This window comes from Solanum pennellii, chromosome 5, assembly GCF_001406875.1.
Source record: "Solanum pennellii chromosome 5, SPENNV200".
NCBI lineage: Eukaryota > Viridiplantae > Streptophyta > Magnoliopsida > Solanales > Solanaceae > Solanum > Solanum pennellii.
In genome coordinates this window covers 65,141,836-65,164,861 of record NC_028641.1, presented here as the reverse complement: position 1 = coordinate 65,164,861, position 23,026 = coordinate 65,141,836, and the positions used below count along the sequence as shown (strand labels likewise).

Genomic DNA, 23,026 nt, shown 5'->3' with positions numbered 1-23,026 from the left:
CCGAAGCTGCCTCGAGTTTTGAAAGAGCATCTGACTCCGAATCTGCCTCAACATCAGGTCCGGCCCACTCTTCAGGGTCGAATGAGGACACTGCCTCAGGTTCCGTCTCTCAAGGGACCACTCAGCTAGAGGGCCATGATCACCAAGCGTCTTGTGATGAGGCAACCAGCTCGGAGTCTTCCCCTGCACCCCTAGCAGATGTCCCTACTCCGGTTGTTGAGGAATCTAACCGGTGGTGCGTCGATGGTCAGTATCAGGCCTATAAATATGCCTGAATGTTTAATGAGAAAAAGGATTATGAACCGGTTGGCAACTATTGAGCTTCAGATTCTTACGAGGAGTTTGCATACAGTCCCTGAGGTGCATAGATTATTCAACTGGCACAAGTTTGAGTCGATGGCGCAGAGCTTAGGGTCCTATAGCGAGGAGATAGTCAGGGAGTTATACACTTCCTATGTGGCTACTCTCAGGGGCTCTATTGATAGGTGGGCGAGACCTACCAAACAGGACCCGCTCACCTCTTTTCTAGTCGGGGGCATTAATATCTCGGAGCCACTCTCCGCCGGTTCCTGAATTGCCCCACCACTAAGACACAATGGGCCCCAATTACTCTAGAATTCGACTACAGGTGGGACACGGTCAAAAGTGGCGCTACTCAAAGGACCGCAGAGCAGAGAGAGTCTATGAAGAGGTGACTGGCCCAACATCTGGCGACTGATGGTGAGAGGGCGACTTGGTGTTAGATCCCAAAGGGTTGATTAAGAAGGCCACCCTTACATTCATGGACAAGTTCTTCTGGTTGGTAGTCCGACACCGTCTATCACCGACAATGACGATTATGTTCTTACTTGGAATAGGGCGTTGTTGATAGAAGCCATGGTTGCGGGGTTAGAGATAGATTTTGCTAAGGTGTTGATCACGGTGATCCCTAAGAGGGCTTTCAAGATCTCTACTACTTACCCGTTTGCTTGTTTGGTCTTCCAGCTTTGTAAGGAGGTCGGGGTACCTTTTGGCATTGCGACACACTACGTCACCTGGCGGGGACAGTCGATATCGAACTCATCAGGGATAAGGCCAATGTAGCAGCGCCACGAGAGGGGCCAGGATTGAGGTGCCCCTATTGAGCGAGAACTCTGTGGAAACGGGGGATTTAGCCCAAGGGGCTGATCCAGCTACATCTGAGCCTGTTGACACCACCCCGATTGACTCCACTCATGCTGCCATCAGGGCCCCCAGCTCGTCCTGATCCACACCAACATTTGCAGCACTGTACTTTTAGCATGGGTACAGAAGTTGGAGGCATAGATGGCTACCCTACTCCACTACATGCAGCGATGGATGCAGAAGTCCATCGCTGAGGCCGAAGAATGGATTGAGAAGAGGGTGGCTCAGCGAACATAGCAGAAAATTCAGGCGGTCTATCAACGCCTAGACGCCTTCGAGCATTGTGTGCTAGCCTGCCTATCCCCCTTGATAGACCGCACTACTCTTTAGGAGGCGGTTGATAGTTTGCATACTGATGTATATGCCATTTTGTAGATGAGGGGTACGAATCCAGAGAGTGTGTCTATCGAGCTCGCATAGGACACAATGCTTAATGCTTTGTTCAAGCCTTCTACCGAGCCGCAGCCTGAGCCACGTGCTTGTGCCAAGAGGCACCGTTCCAGCCATACTACGATGAAGGAGATGATGCCCGTGAGAGGAAGAAAGAGAGGACAAACCTCGAGGCTTCTAGGAGGGCTTCGTTGGCAGATAAGGAGGCCCGCCAGATTAGGCCGCGAGAGATGGCTTTTGGGGCGTCTAGTTACGTACCTGTGACCGGTTAAAGGAGCAACACTTATGGTGCAGAGATTGATGTTGGCACCACTAAGATTGACCCAAGCACTGATGTTGCGTGTTTCGGGAAACCAGACCCGCACAATTGTTGAGAGATCGTCGGCGCTATGCACCTCAGGTTTGCTTCACCTACCAGTCTATACTTATGTTTTTTATGCATTAGGAACAATGGCATGCTATTTTTTGGGGGGTGGGGTAAATGGAAAGTGAGTGTTAGTGTTAAGTCTGAGTAGCCCAACTCACAATCCTCTCTTAAGGTTTTCTTGCCTGTGTTCTTTTTCCCCAAGAGACTGGTTAATTTTCTGTTGAACTGACATGTCATTATGTGTGCAAGAGTATAAAAAGATGAATAGTGATGGCTAAAATTACATGATATCCCGTCCTAGAAAGTGCTTGCATGAATAGGTGAAAATGAGTTGATTGTGTTGGCTCTAACATGACATAGATAAGCAACCGCTGCATGAACCTCAACTAACACCTAAATTGGGAAATCTAACAATCTGATAGTGTAATGAGGTGTCAAGAGAGTGTGAGGAGTTTGGAGTGTTCAATAGTTGGTACTTAGCTACAACTTGCCCGGTTAGTCCTGCAAAGAGATTCTGTGTTAGAATACTAGGAAAGGATCATAGTCCTTGTTCAAATTAGCAAACATCTAGCCTAAAATGAAGTTAACCAAACGAAAGCTTTATCCCTTTTGATCCAAATCTGTTAAGCCTATAATAGACCTATTTTTTCTCACCAACTCACCTTTCCATGGTTTAATGTTTTGGCCTCAGTCCCTCCTTGGACATGTCCACTTCAATTTAGGCCAAAAGCCTAAGCTGAGGGTGACTAATGCAGAAAATGACCTCTTCATGGCCCTGAACCAACCTCGAGTATTGTGTACCTCAACTCGTGGAAAAGTCATGAGTTGAGGGTGGCTATTATGAGTGAGAACCCAAAAATGGGTATGAAAGAAGTTGAATACAGAAAAGAAAAGAGAAAGTGAGTGAAAGATGTGACTCGGTGAAATTATCAATGTGAATGAAAGAGAAAAGAAAATTAAAATAAAAGAAAGAAAAGAGTTTGAAAAAGTTAAAAAATAAATATGAGTCATATCTAAAAAAAAAAAAGTGAAGCAAAGAAAAGTAGGGCGTAAAAGGCAATGAAAAGAGGTAGGAAGCTTAGTAGAAATGTCAATGAGGGCAAAAATCACTAAAAATATATCTAAATGTACCACACCTGACCCAGAGCCTACATTACAAGCCAAGAAAGTCTTACTGTGATCCTAGAGTCTGGTGCAGTGAACCTAAGCAGAGAAAATAAGGGCAAACTTATGGCGACGAGTACTAGTTATGTATGAACTTGTTTTCGAGCGTGAATGTTGAATAAAGATCCTTGTACCCAAACTTAAAATCACTATGTAAAAAATGAGGATTTCTTTTGAAGTGATAGCACTAGTTGCAATGTCGAAAAGTTGGTACCTTGGTGAGAGGCAAAACAGTAGAAGTGTCTGTGCAGGGTGATTTTGTGTCAATGGTGTGATCCATACGAGTTAGCTTGTTTACACCTAACAGCGTAAGCATGTACTAAATCAAAGAAAGATTCGGGATTAATAGCCATGTGATTGCGAAAGCTTAAAAGAGTATACTTTTGTACAAGTGTGGTTTTGAGTCATAGTACGTCGTTTGAAGACAAACAACGAATTTAAGTTGAGGGTGTTGATGTACCGTGATTTCACGGTGCTTTTTGTAGTAGTTTTAACATGTTTTTATGTTTGTTTTGCAGGACAGATTTCCAGAATAAAAACACAGAAGGCAGCTGGAAAATAGTGCAGAAAAACGACCTACGGAGGCCATCGACGGCCCGTCATTCAATCGACGGTCTGTAGGTGGTGACCATCGATTGCAGTTCATACTGATGGAGAAACTCGGGAAAATCTGACCAAGTGTGGAACCATGGAAGGTATCGATGGTTCGTTGATTGATCGACAGACCGTACTGGCAGACCGTTGATTTGATCACATATAGTTATAGTACCCGAAGTTGGAGAAATTCAAAGGATGGAGCGATGGAGGGCATAGACGGACCATAGGTGCATCGACAGACCGTGCTGTTGGTCCCTCAATTGATTCAAAGAAGATGCTATCTAAAGAAGAGACAAATATTCTAAGTCTTGACTGACGAAGGCAGTCGACGGACCGTCGTCAGTAGGGGTTGTTGATCAATGCCGCGTTTTTGGACAAACTTTCCTTATTTCAATTCCATTTAATTTAGGACAATGTTTTCTATAAATAGAGATTAAGACCTCGTTTTTGGCGTTAGATATTGTTAGTATTGTTCTTGTTTTATTTGGAGATTGGTTTTTGCAAACTTAGGCAATAATTCAATTTCCAGATTTGGTTTGAAGATTTATCTTGCAATTTCTAGTTGATTTACTGGGTTTATTCTTATTGTTGAAGTAAGTTCATGATTTCTTCCTTAAAAATTATCAATTGTGATCTTGCTTGCATGGGTAACTAAATCCACAACTAGCATTGTGGGAACCACAAAGTAAACCTAATAAATAAGCAATTCTTAAATAGGTTCTTGCATTTATTGATAATTCTTTCGCTTAGAAGTCTTTTTAACGGTGACCAATGTTAGAACTCGTCTTACTTGCCGGAACAAGCAGGTAGTAATTGGAAAAGAATTATCAACATAGATTTAGTGGGATACTATCTAATAGGCTAGTCGATTGGTGCAAAGTAATAACTAAGTCATACATCGATTATGATGTCTAATATGAAGTAAAGATAAGGTTTTGTAAATTATACACACGTAGTAGGACCAAGGACGAGGTGCAATTCTTTAGATGCCGGACCAAAGATTTAGAGATAACATAACTTATCACTTTGCATGCAAAACACTAGGGAAGAATTGATATTGCTAGGAATACGACATTATGAACCTATGGGAACACATATACCCTAGTTAGTCTCACAACTTGATAAAAACTCAATTGTTACTTTTGCTTGCTTGTTAATTTAGAAGTGTTAAAATAACTTGTTTCACAACCCCCCCACAACTAATTAATTGTTTTCAAAAAAAAACTTGACTAAATAGATATAATTGTACATTAAAGTTAAATCTAAACTATTTTTCTCGTGGGATCGACCCCAACTTACTAGTTGGGTTCTCTACTTGATAACGACAGCTTAAACTTCTTTAGGGAGGTGTAATTTGAGCGTATCAGGTTGTTACAAAAAGTAATTCTATGGGAATAATTGAAATTGACAATGTTTTAGATGTGGCGTATCAAAATGATGTTGGCATTGTTCAACAACAAGTTGATGTTGAATTGGGAACCACACTACAACATCTTCAACACATATTAGAAGGAGTATATGATGATGAGATACTGAATCTTGAGGAAGAAATATCTAAGAATGAGGAAAATGAATTCTTTGATGACGAAGAATGGGACGATAATGAAAATGAAACAATTGAGAAGGAAGAATGGGAGAATGATGGAATTGAAACAAGCGAGAAAAAATAGTGTAGAGTGAAAGCTAGCTAGTATATATGTAACTTACTGTATTTTGCTAATTTTATTTAATTTATGATATTTAGATATATTATACATGTAAATTTACATATAAATGTTATCAGGCTAAACAAGCTAAAAAGAATAAGTATGGGTCTAATGAGGATATTGCAGGATCTATTTCTTCTTATCGGCAGAGCGCATCAGCCATGATACTCATATATTTATTGTTTCGTTTGGTACGGCAGATCCACAACAATATTATTCTAATTACCATCTATTAGTCGGTGGTTCCTCTACTTCACATGTATTGCCTCCTCGACGCTACGAGAATTACCTTTACTGGCTATTCGTCGAGCACAATCCTTATCGGCAGGTACTCCATCTACCACAGGTACATCTCTTAAGTTATCTACCATGAGGATTGGAGATTCTAGAAGTGAGCACTTAGATTTTATGGCTGGTAAGCCTCCATTGACTCAATGTTTTGTGCATTATGATGTATCACCTTCATCTACAGCTACACCTAGTGCTAAACCAGATGATGAGATGCATGCTCTAGCTCCTAGTCAGAAGGACAGACTTTGTAGAGTCATGATTGAGCCGGATGGATCATCATAAGTTTGTTTTGTTATCTATTTGTTAGTTTATTTTATATATTCCTTATACTTTAATATATTATTCATGAACTAAAATATTGATTATGTGTTTTGCAGGTGGCATCTTGCAAAGGATGCTATCCGGGATTTAAAAGACTGTGTTAGAAGACTTTATACACACTAATCACTCTCAGAAAGAGTTTCCAAATAGTATACGCTAGACGATGTTTAATTAATTTAAGGTAAATATTATTTAGTGAAGTTTAGTATATTTTACTTATTTACTATGATCTAATTAATGTCATTCAATTTTTTGAGACTATGTGTACTTGGGAGCCGAGGTACAATATGGTCATTACAACCACATATGAGAGGATGGCATCCGCCAGACTGTCTAGCTGGATAAAGAAAGTTTGGGATAGTGGTGAAAAATCTGGATTGGATACTGCCACATGTTTTTGATTAATTAGGTTTGTATTGGAACACAGACAAGTTTAAGGCAATTTCAAAACAAGCCGAAAAGGCTAGATGCAATCTTAAGAGTGGTTCATTGCACACCGGAGGTGCAAAGAGCGTTGGAACAATAGCAAGAGAGATGGTAACTTATAATTCAAACTTTTAAATAAATAATTAGTTAGTCATATATATTGTTATAAATATCAGATTTTATATATAGGAAAAACAAATTGGGACGCACTCCCATGAGTCCGAAGGTTTTCAAGAAGACTCACATCAGGATAAAGAAAATGAAACAGATCTGAATGTGTGGGTGGAGGAAAGGGTCGGACGAACTTTTATAAGTTATTTTAATATGAATAATATGTATTAAGAGTGAATATATGTATGATATGTATAAATATTGATGTCAATATTTATATTTAATATGCACAATGAGCTTCATCAGTACTTCACCAAGAATCTAGATAGTTTGGTCGAAATAACACTTGAACTGTCTAGCTAGATTTGGAAAGAGAAAGTGGTAGGGGGACACATAATGGTAGAGTATATGGTCTAGGCTCTCGAAACGATGTAAGACGACTGCAGTCAATCTTAGAAGGTATTGGATTGTCACATCAAGCCGAGGCACTTGACGATGTTCAAATTGTTTTTATGTCGTATCAAATAACACAACTTACATCGGCAATAGCAGATTCAGAGCGAAGAAGAATAGCTGAACAACAAAGCATGAGTGAGACAATTTAGCAAATCAAATAAAAAAGTGATGAACCTCGCTCGTCGACCTACTACTTTGGCTCCTGAGGATACCGATGACGACAGTGTTGAGAATTACTGTGTAGATCTCACTCCGTAGTTTAGATCTCTAGACATTTATGAACTTTTCAGGATTTTGAAACGAATTTTGAAAGACTTTATAAGTCTTTAAAATGTGATTTAGGTACTTTTTTATATTATTTTAAGTTTGTGGTTTTATGTTTTGTGTAAATTGTTTATAATTGTGTGTGTTTGATTGGGATGAATAGTGTAGAATTAAATTGAATTGAATTTGCAAATGAGCAGCAGAAACCGTCAAACTGACAGTTTCTGCTATCAAAAGAATTGCTGACAACGTGGTTTTGTCCGTCGCTTTTTTAGATTTTTCAAAAACATAATTTTTTTCAGAAAAGCGACGAAGACAGGGTCCTGTTGTCCGTCGCTTTTCTGGGATTTTCAAAAAAAAATCTAGAAAAGCGACGAACTATGTCGCCTTTTGGAAATTATAAAAAATGAAAACTAAATAAAGTGACGAAGTCCATCGCTTTTCTATTAAAAAATAGTCAAAAAGCAACACAATCCGTCACTTTCTGAAAAGCGTCGAGCTAAAAAGCGACGAAAGTGACTAGGTTGATTTTTCGTCAATTTTGACCAAAAAAGTGACACAATCCATCATTTTTTATCGTTGTTTTTTTTTGCATTTTTTTAGTAGTGACGATTTTAAAACTATTTCCATTGATATTAGGGGAATCTCTAGCATGAAGTGAATGATTATGGGCCTTAAAATCTATTATGAAAATATCATGGACGGTGAAGGATTTTCTCAAGCATGTTATAAGGAGCTATCTTATGATAAGACAAGTGGCGACTGTGTATGTCCTTTAAAGATTTTAAAGATAAGACAAGTTAAGATTAATAACTACTCCGCGGGATTTATGCTTAGCATCGAGAGGATATTGAAATGGAAGCTTTCCAGAGTTGAGGAAAAAATTTCTTATAACAATTTCCTTATCCCTTACCTCTGTGCCCCATAGGATGATTGTCTAGATAGAAATTAGCTCGTAGATCAACTTTAGCTCAGATTCATGGTTGTACCTTGGCAAGTAGGACAACCATTTTTGGTGTGTGAGACACCGGGTTGCATGTTAAATCTCACATGGTCTCTATGTCGATTAAGACTAATTTCCATAATAATGAACCAAGGCGGCCAAATTATCTCACAAGTCAAAAATTATTTTACTTGCATTGGTCGTGATAACGATTATGTTTTATATCCTCTTATTTATGTTTTGACTTGGTCTTTGCAAATCACGAAAATGTCCCTTTTAGCATGATTTCTTTTGTGGATAAGGATCTATCAATAGAAGATTGAAGATTGGTGAATCCTCATGTTCCGAGAACCAAGCCTTTACTTCATTATGTCTTTACTTTCAGTTTTATAACTTGATGTATGGGCTACACCCCGATCATCTTTTTATATACTAGATGGCTTGTAGACGATTTCTAGACTTCCATTTTTCTCTATAAAGATTTATATGTTGAAAATGTCTTTTAAAATCTCTTGACTTTCTATAATCTTATATGATGTATGTTAATTGGCTTATATAGGGCCTCTCGGGGTTTTGTATGTCACTTCACATCTAGGGTATACTTTAGGTCGTGAAAAATAAATGGCGAGTCATAGGAATGACCAAAGATATTGGCTTCAGTAGTTGGTCCTATGACTGACCAGTGTCGAAGTCGTATGACCAACCTAATAATTATTTTAAAGTGTATCTTGGTCTTTTTCTATGCTTATAATTCCTATACAACATCGTTTTGCCTATAAAAAGGGACCTATAATTGATTTTACCCCTAAGTTATAACCATTCTCTTCATTCCTCAAAAAATTAAAAAAACCTATCCAAGGTGCTCTCCAAAATCCTCTCTATATATCAAGGAAGAATAAGTTAGGATTCTTCAAGTTCAAGTCTTCTTTCTTCATCATTGCTTACGCCTTTCAAGGTCAAGGTATGTGGGGAGTTCATCAATGAGTTTATTTCACCCATTGGGTCCTTAAGAATTCTTCAATTTCAGTCAAATTGATTAGGTTATTATTCAATTCTTCCTCATTTCTATTTGTGTTGATTCAATTGCTTGAATTTGATCTTATTATTAGTTTTAACTCAATTACATGATTTTCAATTGAAATCACATGAGCTAGTGCATTGATCATGATTTTGACTATAAATCTTGATTTACATGAATTTATGTAGAAGTTTAACGTATGAATATATTTTATGAAGGCATGATTTATGAAAAACAAAAGATTTTATTATCGAGATTGGTCATGGATGAGTATCAATGAAATCGTGAAGAATTTTCTCACATATTAAGGGATCATGGCATGGTAAAAGGTTTACTCACTTAGACTTGATTCAAAATTTAATGAGCTACTCTATAATGTTTAAGCTTGGATCAGTATTTGATTTATGATTTTCCAAGTATGATGATGAGTTTATGAAAATGACTATTTCGTTGGCTTTTAACTTAGCACCAAAAGAACTTTGAGGTGGAGGCTCAAATAGGATAGTCTCTAGTAGCAACCTCTACTTCCAAACTACCTGCCCCCGTATATTTGCCTTAAATGGCCTAGCTAGTGGATCCACATATAGCACATGTTATGAACATAGTTCTACCTTAGCAAGTATACTCTCCCTTCTTGATATGGGATTTACATTGGATTACATGTAATAGCTCGCACGGTCTATGTCGGTCAAAGCTAATACCTCACAAAATGAACTAAGTTACTTACAATTTCTTTATCAAGCTTTATTTATGATCTTAAGATTCATTCACCATGCTCATGATTTACGATCTTCCTAAACAATTTTACTATGTTTAGCTTAATCATGCGTATCATTTTTTCGATTATATGTTCACCCTATGATCATGATTCAAAGAGGAGATAATACATGTTTTCTTCAAATTCTTAACCAATTCTCGGTAATCTCACAAACTCATCTTCCAAAACCATAACTCCTCCCTTGTTTATAATTATATTTTGGGATAATGCACAAGTACCCCCTCAACATAAGCTCGAAATCTCAAAGACACACTTATACTATACTAAGGTCCTATTACCCCCCTGAACATATTTTATTAATAATTTTTTACCCCTTTTCGGCCTACGTGGCACTATCTAATGGGCCCAATGCTGGTTGACTTTTTTTTTCAAACTAGTTCCACGTAGGTTTAAAAGGGGTAGAAAATTACTTATAAAATAAGTTCAGGGGGGTAATAGGACCTCAATATAGTATAAGTGTGTCTCTGAATTTTCGTACATAGGTTGAGGGGGTACTTGTGCATTTTCCCTTATATTTTTGTAAGTATCACTATTCGCAGAACCAAAATATATTGGATCAATAAATCTTGATACTCTAAAAAATGCGTAAGAAAATTTGCAGCAACAAAGATACCCTAAATAAAGTCAAACGAACAACCAAACCAAATTAGTAAAGATCAAACCAAATAAGTAAAAAAAATGAATCAAAGAAGTTTGACCCCAGAAAACTTTTCAAAAATTACCCGACAACCCTAAAAAGTTATCCAATGAATCAGACAAGACAAAATCAAGAATAGGGAACCAAATAGAGAATAAATATGGAAGGAAAAAGATCCAACCTAAATAATCCAATTTGTTCTATCTGTATATGAAACTTGAAGTTGCAATACCAGAGATAAATTGAAAAAACTATCAAAAATAGAACCAATAGAGACCATAGAAATTTGCTATGAAAGATTAAGTGTACCCTTTAGCAATTACTAACAAAGAAACAGCCTATTGAAGTCGACTCGAGGATATAGGATTTGCTTTTGCTCTGATACCATGTAATCGAATGGAATAACTTCTCTTATTATTTATTTTTGATGACATGGTGTTCGAGCCAACTTTCACTTACCTCGATTAACTCCATAGAATATTTATCACCTCTTACCAACAACATGTACAGAGTAACTCTTTCCACCAAGGTTAGGAAAAATGGGAAGAATCACCTATACTTTGTTCGGATCGGATGGTTGTTATGTATTATATATTTCATAATATATCATATTGTATTTTACTTTTTGTAATGAATAAAACTTCAAAGAATGTGTATTCACCTTACACCTGAGCTTCAGGGAGAGGATTCACAATTAGGATAGACATAATTGTCTTGCCTAATCATTATACAAGAATGATTAATGTGTTCTTGTTAGTTTTGATTTCATCGTCATATAGGGGTTAGATTAAGTTTATTTCATAGTAATTTTAAAAATTGTTTCTATAGTGAAGTAAATATTATCTCTAGGTAGACAACGAAAAATGGACATTCATATATATAGAGATGTGTAATGAAACAAAAATAGTGAATTCATTAAGGATAGTGGGGGATGTTACCTAAAATTCAAAAACATAAAAAAGAAGAGTGTGAAACTTCTTGATCACTGTGATAAAAACACATACAAGATTTAGTTTTCGATAAGTTCATTTGCTCTATAAAATTCTTGAGGACATCTGTCATAAGGATATCGATATATTAAAGAAACAAAAGGAAGATGATAAAATTGACTAGTCCTGAAGTAAATTCTTTCATACTTTGTCGTAATTACCATTTGTGAGTCATTCTCCAGATCATTGGCATTTTTTTGATTCCGTGATGTTGACCTGATAGGAACACCTTAATAGGGGATAAAAGGCGATTATTCAGCGAAAGATAACATGAATTAGGTAAACAAATAATTAGGAAAAGGTTAAACTCACAATAGTAGAGTAATTGTTGCCAAAAGGTTAGACGAATTCTGTCGATGGAAGTAAATTCCTTATTGGCAAGGTCCTTCAAAGCAGATCTTTCGTGTTTCGCATATTCTTCCCAATGAGTGAACTCTTCAACCAACTTGTTGCAATATCTATCACAACACTTGCTACTTACAGTTTGTATCACAATTTCAATAAACTGAAATGAGATGTACATATATGAATTAGCAAATATTACAGAGAGGTCTAAATGAACCTAGCAACACAAACAATTGTTGGCCTGCCGCTTTTTGCTGAAAATTGAAATCACACAAACATAGTGACATGAAGTTGAAAAAAGAAACAGTGATGACAAGATATTGACCCTGATGAATTATATATTCATCAAGAATCAAAAGAACATTAATCGAATGTTCAATGTGTTATTTTTAATGTGTACTTATTTGTCTTTATATACTTTTTAAGACCAACTGACTAATTTAACTTCCTAACTAAATTTGTAACTAAAGTTGTATTCACACAAGAACCTGCTAGATCCTATCATATCCTCAACACTCCCCCTCAAACTTGGTACTGCAAAGTAATCAGCGATTCCAAGTTTGGATCTCAAGTAGGCATGCCGAACCTTGTTTTTTTAATTGTGCCTTAAAGGGGTCAGGGACTTAGCAACACCCTCAGGCCTAACATATATGAATAAACAAAAATTACAAGGAGGGGGCGAGAACCTAACCTTTAATCTTATGGTGGTTCATAAGTTGACTTCGCCTACTAAGGCTTGTCAACTTATCCCCAATAATAGAAAAGGAAGCCTAGAACTACGCACCTAGAAGACAGGACTTCTCTCAATACGAAGATACAAGGAAATCATAAATAAGGGAGAGTCTCTCATTATAAAATAAAGAAAGAGCCTAACAAAAACTGTACCTCTTCCTAGAAGCTATACTGATACTATATAGCTACAAGTAAGAGGATTGTTCAAATGTCAGAAAATGAACCAGTGGTAACCTGTTCTAGGAGGGCTGATCAACCATCTTTCAAAGGAGACTTTTTTTTATTAAGACATTAGCATGTAGATATGTATTGTGGCTTTATGAGATATCTTGTTGAATCTTTCCTTGATGAAGTGAGGTACAATTTATTTCTATGTGTTTAGTTCTTTCATGATACACTAACATAGCAGTCATTTGAATAAGCATGGTGAATGATGCGGTTGGTAAAGGTCATTACATGATACACAATTTTGAAATTGATTGATATTATTTTCTGACTCTTTTTTAAAAAAAGTTTTTAAGCTTGCTTTCACTCGCTTCTTTTTCATTTTTTATCTTCTCTTAATTACTATTCTTTCTTAACCCAAATTATTTCCTTTTTTTGAATTAATTAATTATTCTTTTATATTAGTGAGTATCAAATTTTTAAAAATTGCATAAATATTAGTAAGAATATATTTACTTTAAAGTTTAAAAGTTATTTTCATCTTTTAATATTATTCGTGTCAAGTATAGACGATTGGGTTGAAGCTATAATTCTTGATATTTTTCATAAGTATATATCTGTAACAACACCTTTAACAAAAAGACCAAGTACAAATATACTGAGATAATAATATTAGATGATTTATACATGTTAAATTTTTAATGTGAAAAAACAGTTTTTTCTCAACATTTTATAAAACAAGGCCTTAATCGTGTTAGAAAAAAATGAACTGCTAAAGAATATTTAATTTCAAAATATCTAGAAGAAAATATTGCTAAAAAAATCTACATATTTGATCGATTAGCCTATATAAATTGAAAAGATATATAACCTGAATCGAAGCCCAAAATTGAACAAATCCAGTTGTTTATCTTATTTTGACGATGTTGCACCTCGAATTCCAAATCTTGAATCTCCCTCTGGCACTATCCATAAGAGTAGGTGCTGGTTTGCTACACTAAGCCTAGCTTTTACATAAGCTTAAGAGAATACTTCCTTAGGTACATAACAATACCTTGTTGAGATTTTGCAAATTTAATACCTAAGAAATACCTCAGTTCTCCTAGATCATTTATCATAAAGGTCTTCTGTAGTGTTGTTTTGGTTGATAGGATTGGATCAAATCAACTCAATTGGATAAGAAAGAAAGTAGGAATCGCGATTTGAAATTGGCTATTAGGGCTTGTGCGAAAATTTGTACTTTTTCAGTTTTCTCTCTATATGGATGCTTTCTATATCTTGTTATTCTCTCAAATAAGACCTAAAAGAAAGTCTTACATATGCACCATAATATTGGGCTAAATTTATCCACAAAGGAAAGGAAGGAAGACCCAAAATCTTAGATTTTTATTTATCCACATAGAAACGGAAAAAGACCCAAAACCCAACATCTACTTCATTAATAGATTTGTACTTGAGTTTATATATCCACTTGCAGCAAATTGAATTCTTGCCTTCAGGTAGTGGTGCCAAGTGTTTTTACTTTCAAGAGAAGATATCTCATCTTTTCTTGCTTATTCTAACACCCATAACTAGAAAGAACTAGAAAGAAATTAAAAACTGGAAATAGTTATTTTTGGAAAGAATATAGAATCTGGAAAATTTGCCAAGTATGTTAAGTTGGATATTTTGGTCAACATCAAACAATCATAACTCCTAAATCGGGATGACTTAGGTGTATTTCCACATATAGTAAGAAAGATCTTGGAATAACTTTTCCAATGTCGCTGAGTTTGCGCCATTCTGAGTGCGTATGAGTAAGATATGCCCATTGGAAGTTGGATTTCTTCGATAAGGAAAGTCCAATCCAAATTTTAGAAGGGTATTATGGTCTTTTAACCACCCAATTAATTAATTTCATTTTTGGTAATTAAGTGGGGTCTACACATATTGGATTCATTTTACGCTTTTGAGATACAAGTTAGGGTTTTGAGAGAAGAGAAAAGAAGAGGAGAAAAGAGGAGAAGGAGCAAGGAATCGTCAAGTTTTTCAAACTACGCTCGTGGATTTCATCAAGACCTAATTACTACGAGGTATGTGAGTCTTTCATAGCTTTGGGTTCGTTGCATGCCAATTACGTTTATTTCAGAGAAGTTCATTCTAGAAAGTTGAAATATGATGAATCTTGAATGGTGTTCTTGAATCTGTTTTTTGTTCTTGAATTGGGCTGAATTAAGAAGTTTCTGAGATCTTTACGTCGAGTTTTAGAGATGTTTCGAGCTAGATTCATGGGTACATATGATGAGTATCTGAATCTAAAGAAAAATTGAGAAGAATAGTCGAGTTTAGGTAAATTGGGACTGAAAAACGAAAAGGGAAATCTAGTGCCCTAGTCGCGTCGTGGACTTGTCCCATAATTTCTTAAAAAGTCTCTTCACTTCGCGGAGCGGTCATGGACCGTTCTACCTCAAATATTATTTTCACGATCAAAATTTAAATACACCTCCGCATCGTGTACTAGTTTCCATGCAGTATTTTGTTAATCATGTTTAGCTATCTAAAATCATGAAATATTTCCTATCACAAATCACAATCCTTGAATCCATAAATCAATTCAATGAAAGTTAAGAGTCAAGTCAAGAGAAGTTCATAAAATTTTCCAAAAAGTATTTTACAAATGTTTTAACTTTGTTTTAAGACTTGAGTTCTGAGTTGAGTAAAGAGTAAAGTTTGAAGTTTATTTCTTCAAAAAGAGTATATCAGGACTATGTATTCCCTAAGAGTAAATTTTTTCACATTTAAGAAAGAAAGGAAACTTTGATTTTCAAAAGAGCCTTTGGGCTAGTTTTTCGTAAAGAGACTTTGAGCTAGTTTTTCAGTAAAGAGCTTTGAGCTAGTTTTTTCAATAAAGAGCTTTTGAGCTAGTTTTTCAGTAAAGAACCTTTGAGCTAGTTTTTCAATTAAAGAGTAAATGCTTTCATAATTAAGTATTAGAGGAAACTGAGATTTCCAAGATAGCTTTTGAGCTAATTAAGTTTTGAGCAATTATCTCAAACCACTGAAAGAAGTTATGTTTTTAACATAAAGAGATAATATATTTTGGGAGTATTATTGAGCATCGATATGGGGGAGAGTTCAGAAAACTCCGAGCCACCATCAACCATGTAGCCACCATAAGTAGAAAAGGATCATACTTTTTAGATGATTTTTTTTTGTGCTTGTTAGCATAGACTAGTGGGTCCACTTAGTAGTTCAGGCTCTATAATCATGGAAAGGTATAGGACGACCCTAGCAGCGTGAGGCAAAACGTTGTATCATCACGATAGCTCTTAAGTGATGGTTGTCGGTTAGAAAAACTCACACAACAGTATTTTGTATTTTATATACATCTGAAAATATTAGTATTTTCATATACAAATAGAGTTAATTTTATATCTTTGCTTAACATATAAAGTTATTATTGTATTTCTAAATACACAGAGTTGAAAATCATGTTTTAAAGCTTTTCTTTACATTTATTTACACTGCTTTCTATTAAAATCAGTTCAGTTGTGTTGAGTTGAGTGAAGCTAAGGTAAGTATCTCTTTCATATCCTTTTCAATCTTAAGTTATGTTAGCATTCCAATTCTCATACTCATACATTTAATGTATTGATGACAATTGTCCTTCATCGTCTTATGATGCAAGCGTAGCAAGGATCAGCATCCAGCTAATCGTTGATTAGGTTGAACACTCAGAGTTTGGTGGTGAACCTCCTTGCTTTCTGGAGGATCCCTTTTATTGCTTTCAGTATTTTAGTTCATTAGGATGTTGTTGGTATTGTCCCGAAATCCATCTCAAATTATCAGAGGCTTCATAGATAGTCAGTTAGTTACTTCATTTGTCATTATCTTGTTATTGACTTATGTACATATTTGAGTTGTCACTTTGGCTAAATTAAATGTTTCTTTTAAAATATTTTGAGTTTAGTTTGAGACAATAGAGTTATTTAGCATTTGAAATCTTTTCGTAATGTTTAAGTCTTCCGCTGAGTTAGTAAATCAGACCAAGAGTTCGCTTGGGGCCAGCAATGGTTCTCGAGTGTCAGTCTCTTCCAGGGTGTAGGCTCGGGGCGTGACATCTACCCACCTAAAATCTTTAACAGCTTATGCATAGATGGTAGGTTCAAAAATATTAGACAATTGAGATAAGTAACAGTAGTATTATGGATAAATATCCTCATAAGAAAAGTATTTAGAAGGAACATTATTGTCATTTATACTCAAGAAGACAAAGTCCTCCTTCCATGCAGGAGGTTGTTTACCCCTACCAGATTTGCTTTCAGCCACAAGTTGAGACCTCCTATAGGCAGTCAGTGGTGCGGTAACAACAAGAATAATATTAGTAAGAGGAATCATTTGACGGATTATATCCAGTTTAGATGGCATACAGTTAATCAAGAAAGAAGTCATGGAAACTGCATCTGTCCAAAATTATTTAGGGGCTTTCATAAGAATTATCAATGTCCATGTTGTCTGAAGTAGATGTCAGTTCTTTCTTTTAGCAACTCCATTTTTTAAAGGTATATCAATACAAGATGTTTGGTGAAGAATTTCATGTTGTCTCATGTAAGACTGAAATGATTCAGACACATACTCTTTAGCATTATCACTCCTTATCGTGTATATAGTAGTATCAAGTTGGGTTCAACTTTCAGCACAAAGGAAATAAACGTGAGAAAATATTTCAGAACAATTTTCATAAAATAAACCCAAGTCACTTGAGAAATCATCCATAAAAATAACAAAATACTTTAATTTGAGTGGACACAACTGGACATGATTGTTGTGACGAAAAGATGAAACTAAAAATCTAACAATTAAGAACACCAAGTTTAACGTGGAAAAACCCTTCAAACCGAAGGTAAACACCACGGGATCGACAAGATCCGAATTGCTTCACTATAACAATAAGAGGGTTACAAATATTCTTCTAATGGCTACACAACAAGTGCCAAAAGAGAACAAACAATAGCTACACCAACAAAAGATAAATAGAAAGAAACACCACCCAAACCCAGCTTCTGTTCGGGACCTAAAACAGGATCTTTCTGACCTCCGAATCCGATCTCCACCGTTCAAATCAGCCACCAAGATGTTAGGAACACTCAGTCCAAATTTCAGCCCGATCCAACGGTTAGTTAATCGGGAAACATGATATGAACGTTGCTGGTCGGAGAAAAGACTGCAGCAAAAGAATCCTTTTCTTTCTCTCTTTTTCTCTTGTTGAAAGCTCTCTCAAAAACCTCTCTTATGTTTTAATGTCTTTCAAAGACAATACCAATGAGCAATTAATTATTCTCTCAAAACCATCCTCTATTTATAGAGTTGTGCTTTTCCTTATAAAGCCAAAACCAACTACAAATAGGATTACTATTCCAATCCTTTTCCTAATAGAATTGGAAACCAATTAAGGAGAATAATTCCAATCCTTTTCCAAGTAGGATTAGGCCATGGGCCTTTGGCTGGAACATGGGCAATAGCCCAACAAACTCCCCCTCCAGCCAAGGGGCCAAATGGACTTCAAGTAGAGGATCTCTTGACAGGCTTCCTGCCTGCCACACTTCTACAAAACTCATGATTGTCTACGATGAGTTCTTTCCACTTATCTCTATGAGTATCTAACATGGCTTCATCATAACCTTCAGGTTCTCCCATATTAGTCAATAGAATATACTCATCATGAGAATAACGTGTTGAGCTTCGCTTCTCTCTAGTAGATCTTCTACAAGAGGTTTCTGGAGCATCTGAAGCGGTCATCCCAACATGAGTTGGTTGATTATCAACCACAACATCATCAGTAGGAACAAATACATGTTCTACACTCTCATCATTGTCTTGATCATTACCTTGGGTTCTCTCATGTGCAAAAGATGTATCAATAGTAGGAATTGGATCAACATCAACTAAGCTCTCATCAGTATGAGAATCTAGTTTCTCAGTCTTGTCAATATCTTCAATAGTTTGATCTTCAAAGAACACAACATCACGACTTCTAATGAGTTTCTTATCAATTGGATCATAAAATCGATATCCAAACTCATCTTGACCATAACCAATGAAGATACATTGCTTAGTTTTAACATCCAATTTTGACCTCTCATCTTTTGGAACATGCACACAAGCTTTACACCCAAACACTTTCAAGTGATCATAAGAAACATCCTTATCAAACCAAACTCTGTTTGGAACGTCACCATCCAAAGCAACAACAGGAGACAAATTGATAACATAAGCAACAGTGTTAAGTGCTTCAGCCCAAAAAGAATTTGGAAGTTTAGCCTCTGAAAGCACACATCTAACTCTCTCAACTAAAGTTCTGTTCATCCTCTCTGCCAAACCATTTAATTGAGGAGTCTTTGGAGGAGTCTTCTGATGACGTATTCCTTGCGATTTGCAGTAGTTATCAAAGGGACCAATATACTCACCACCATTATCAGTGCGAATACATTTTAATTTCTTTCCCGTTTGTCTCTCAGATAAGGCTTGAAACTGTTTAAACACATCAAGCACTTGATCTTTGGATTTCAAAGGATATACCCAAATCTTGCGAGAATGATCATCAATGAAAGTAGCAAAGTAAAGTGCACCACCTTTTGACTTCACTTTGAAAGGACCACACAAATCTGAGTGTACTAGCTCCAATAGCTCAGACTTTCTTGAAGGAGGATGACTGTGAAAAGAAACTCTTTTCTGTTTCCCTTCTAAGCAATGAACACATCTTTTCACCTTTGCTTGTTTCATACCAGCAAGCAAATTCTTCTTAGCCAAACATGTGATCCCCCTCTCGCTCATATGATTAAGCCTCTTGTGCCACAATTCTGATAAAGTCTCGCTCTCCACCAAATTTATAGAGTCACCAAGAATCGATCCTTGTGTCACATATAAATTTGAATGTTTTCTTCCTCGAGCTAAAATCAGTGAGCCTTTGGTGAGCTTCCATTGACCATTGCACAAGTCATTATGATAGCCATCATCATCTAGTTGTCCTACAGAGATCAAATTTATTGGAATGTCTGGAGCATGCTTGACATTCTGAAGGACCAACGTTGAACCAGTATTGGTTTTCAAACAAACAGTGCCAACACCAAACACCTTAACCTCACCAGTATTACCCATATTTAACACCTCAGAGTTAACAGAAGTATAAGATGAAAAGAAGTCTTTTCTTGGTGTGACATGTGATGTAGCTCCAGAATCTACTATCCAACTTGTGTCTTGAGATACAAAATTGATGACGTCTTTATCACAAGCGAAGAGAAGGTCATCATGGACAACAGCAACAACATTATTTTCGTTGTTTTCTTCCTTCTTCCCTTCTTTAAGATCTTGCTTCAATTGTTTACAAAATCTTTTAATATGTCCTTTCTTTCCACAATGATAACATATAATATTTGGATTCTTGAATTTTGACTTGCTTCTGCTTTTACCTCTACTCCTCGGATCTCTTGTCTTATGTCTCCCCCGATCTTCTGTATATAGAACATCTGAATGTGAAGATATGTCTTGAGATTTTCTTCTAACCTCTTCATTCAACACACCACTCTTTGCATATTCCATAGTCACCTTTCCACCAGTGGCAGAATTTGTTAAAGAAACACGAAGAGTTTCCCAAGAATCCGGTAGAGTATTAAGAAGCCAAAGTCCTTGTATTTCATCATCAAAATTCACACCCATTCCTGATAGCTGATCAAGAATACCCTGAAAATCATTTATATGATCAAGAATAGGACTACCCTCCTTGTATTTAAAGGTCATCAATTGCTTTAACAAGAATAACTTGTTATTGCCAGTTTTTGAAGCGTAAAGCGTCTCCAACTTTTCCCACAATGTTCTAGCATGTGTCTCATTCACAATATGGTTGCGAACATTATCTTCAACCCATTGTCTTATATATCCACATACTTGTTGGTGCTCAAATTCCCAATTTTCATCGGTCACATTCTCGGGTTTATGAGCAGAGAAAATCGGAAGATGCATCTTCTTCACGAACAATAGATCTTTCATCTTGCTTTTCCATATGTTGTAGTTTCTTCCGTTTAGACATACCATCTTGCTCATATTCCCCTCCATATAGATAACCTTAGCTCTGATACCAGTTGTTGTGACGAAAAGATGAAACTGAAAATCTAACAATAAAGAACACCAAGTTTAACGTGGAAAAACCCTTCAAACCGAAGGTAAACACCACGGGATCGACAAGATCCGAATTGCTTCACTATAACAATAAGAGGGTTACAAATATTCTTCTAATGGCTACACAACAAGTGCCAAAAGAGAACAAACAATAGCTACACCAACAAAAGATAAATAGAAAGAAACACCACCCAAACCCAGCTTCTGTTCGGGACCTAAAACAGGATCTTTCTGACCTCCGAATCCGATCTCCACCGTTCAAATCAGCCACCAAGATGTTAGGAACACTCAGTCCAAATTTCAGCCCGATCCAACGGTTAGTTAATCGGGAAACACGATCTGAACGTTGCTGGTCGGAGAAAAGACTGCAGCAAAAGAATCCTTTTCTTTCTCTCTTTTTCTCTTGTTGAAAGCTCTCTCAAAAACCTCTCTTATGTTTTAATGTCTTTCAAAGACAATACCAATGAGCAATTAATTATTCTCTCAAAACCATCCTCTATTTATAGAGTTGTGCTTTTCCTTATAAAGCCAAAACCAACTACAAATAGGATTACTATTCCAATCCTTTTCCTAATAGAATTGGAAACCAATTAAGGAGAATAATTCCAATCCTTTTCCAAGTAGGATTAGGCCATGGGCCTTTGGCTGGAACATGGGCAATAGCCCAACAATGATCCCCATACATCAGAATGAACTAACTTAAAAATAAACTTTTCTAGTTTATTAACTCTGGGACCTAACGAGTTATGATGATGTTTCACTGACTAACAAGATTCACTCTTCAATGAAGAAACACTGTGGAACTAAGGATAGAGCTTCTTCAAAGTAGGTAAAAGAAGAATGGCCCAAGAGACAATGTGCGAGGACATGACACTGGAGCAGATAACAAACTAAGGCACCCATTAATCAAGGATATAGATATCTTACATTTCCTTTACCAATAATTTTCTTCTTCACAAGGTCTCGAAACAAGCAATGATCAGGAAAGATGGAGATGAAATAACTCAGAGCTTTGTTAAGTCACAAAAAAGTCAAATTAAAGATAAAATTGGGTAGACTTAATACAAATGACAGGCTAATAGAAGATGCTGATAAACTATCCAAATCCCGTAGCATTAAACTAATCCATCGGCAATGATCACAAAATTAAGAGGGTAATGTGTGGGAAGGAAAGCTGAAAAAGATGCTTGAATTACCTGTCAAGTGGCTTGCAGCACCAAAATTAATCAGTCATTTATTTAAGGAAGATACATGACATGCTTTATTTAACTCATCAATATAAATAAAAATAGAGTTCTCTATTGATTCCTAAGCCTAAATGGTTCTAGCAAACTCCTCAGCTAAGACAAGAAATGTTCTAATAGAAGATGGGTTAGGAGCAACCGCAATATTATCCTTTTCCTTCTAAAATATTTTGATTATGAGTACACAATTTATTACTGTTCTACTTCTAGTGACAAAGATCATGGCAATTGTGATTTCATAGTTTTATTTCCTCGTCCCTTATAATTAGTCCATTTTCCCGAATAAGTTACTACTACTCTAGAAATAAGAATATTTTGTTAAACAAATGTCATATTAGTACCTTACGAGGTGTAATTTCAGAGCTAGAAAGAAATATGAGATTAAGCCATTTCAAATTCTGAAGGGAGGGCGGCTAAAAAACTCATTATAGCTATTAGTTTTCTTTGAGTCTATTGCATTTTAATATCAATATTAAGGGTGTGTATGGTAGGTAGGAAAATGTTTTCTTAGAAAACAAGAAGAATTCGAGGGTAGGTATGAAAAAATTAAAATGTTGAATTAGAAAGATAATATTAATCTTCTTTTTTGGGGGGAGGGGGGCAGGTAGGGAGCTAGTGGGGTGGGTCGAGGGTATGGGTAAAGAAAATGATATTTTGAAGTTTAAAGTATTTTTTAAAAATAAACTTAAAATTTTTTTAGGGGGAGGAGTGGGGGGCTTCGAGGGTAGAGGTGAAAAAATTAAAATTTGAAGTTGAAGGGGGTG

The 23,026-nt window shown here is 36.1% G+C and overlaps 1 pseudogene; it reads right to left on the bottom strand.

The window, feature by feature from the left end:
• LOC107019643 overlaps positions 1 to 23,026 on the bottom strand; it is a 95,896-nt pseudogene that overhangs the window by 57,184 nt on the left and 15,686 nt on the right.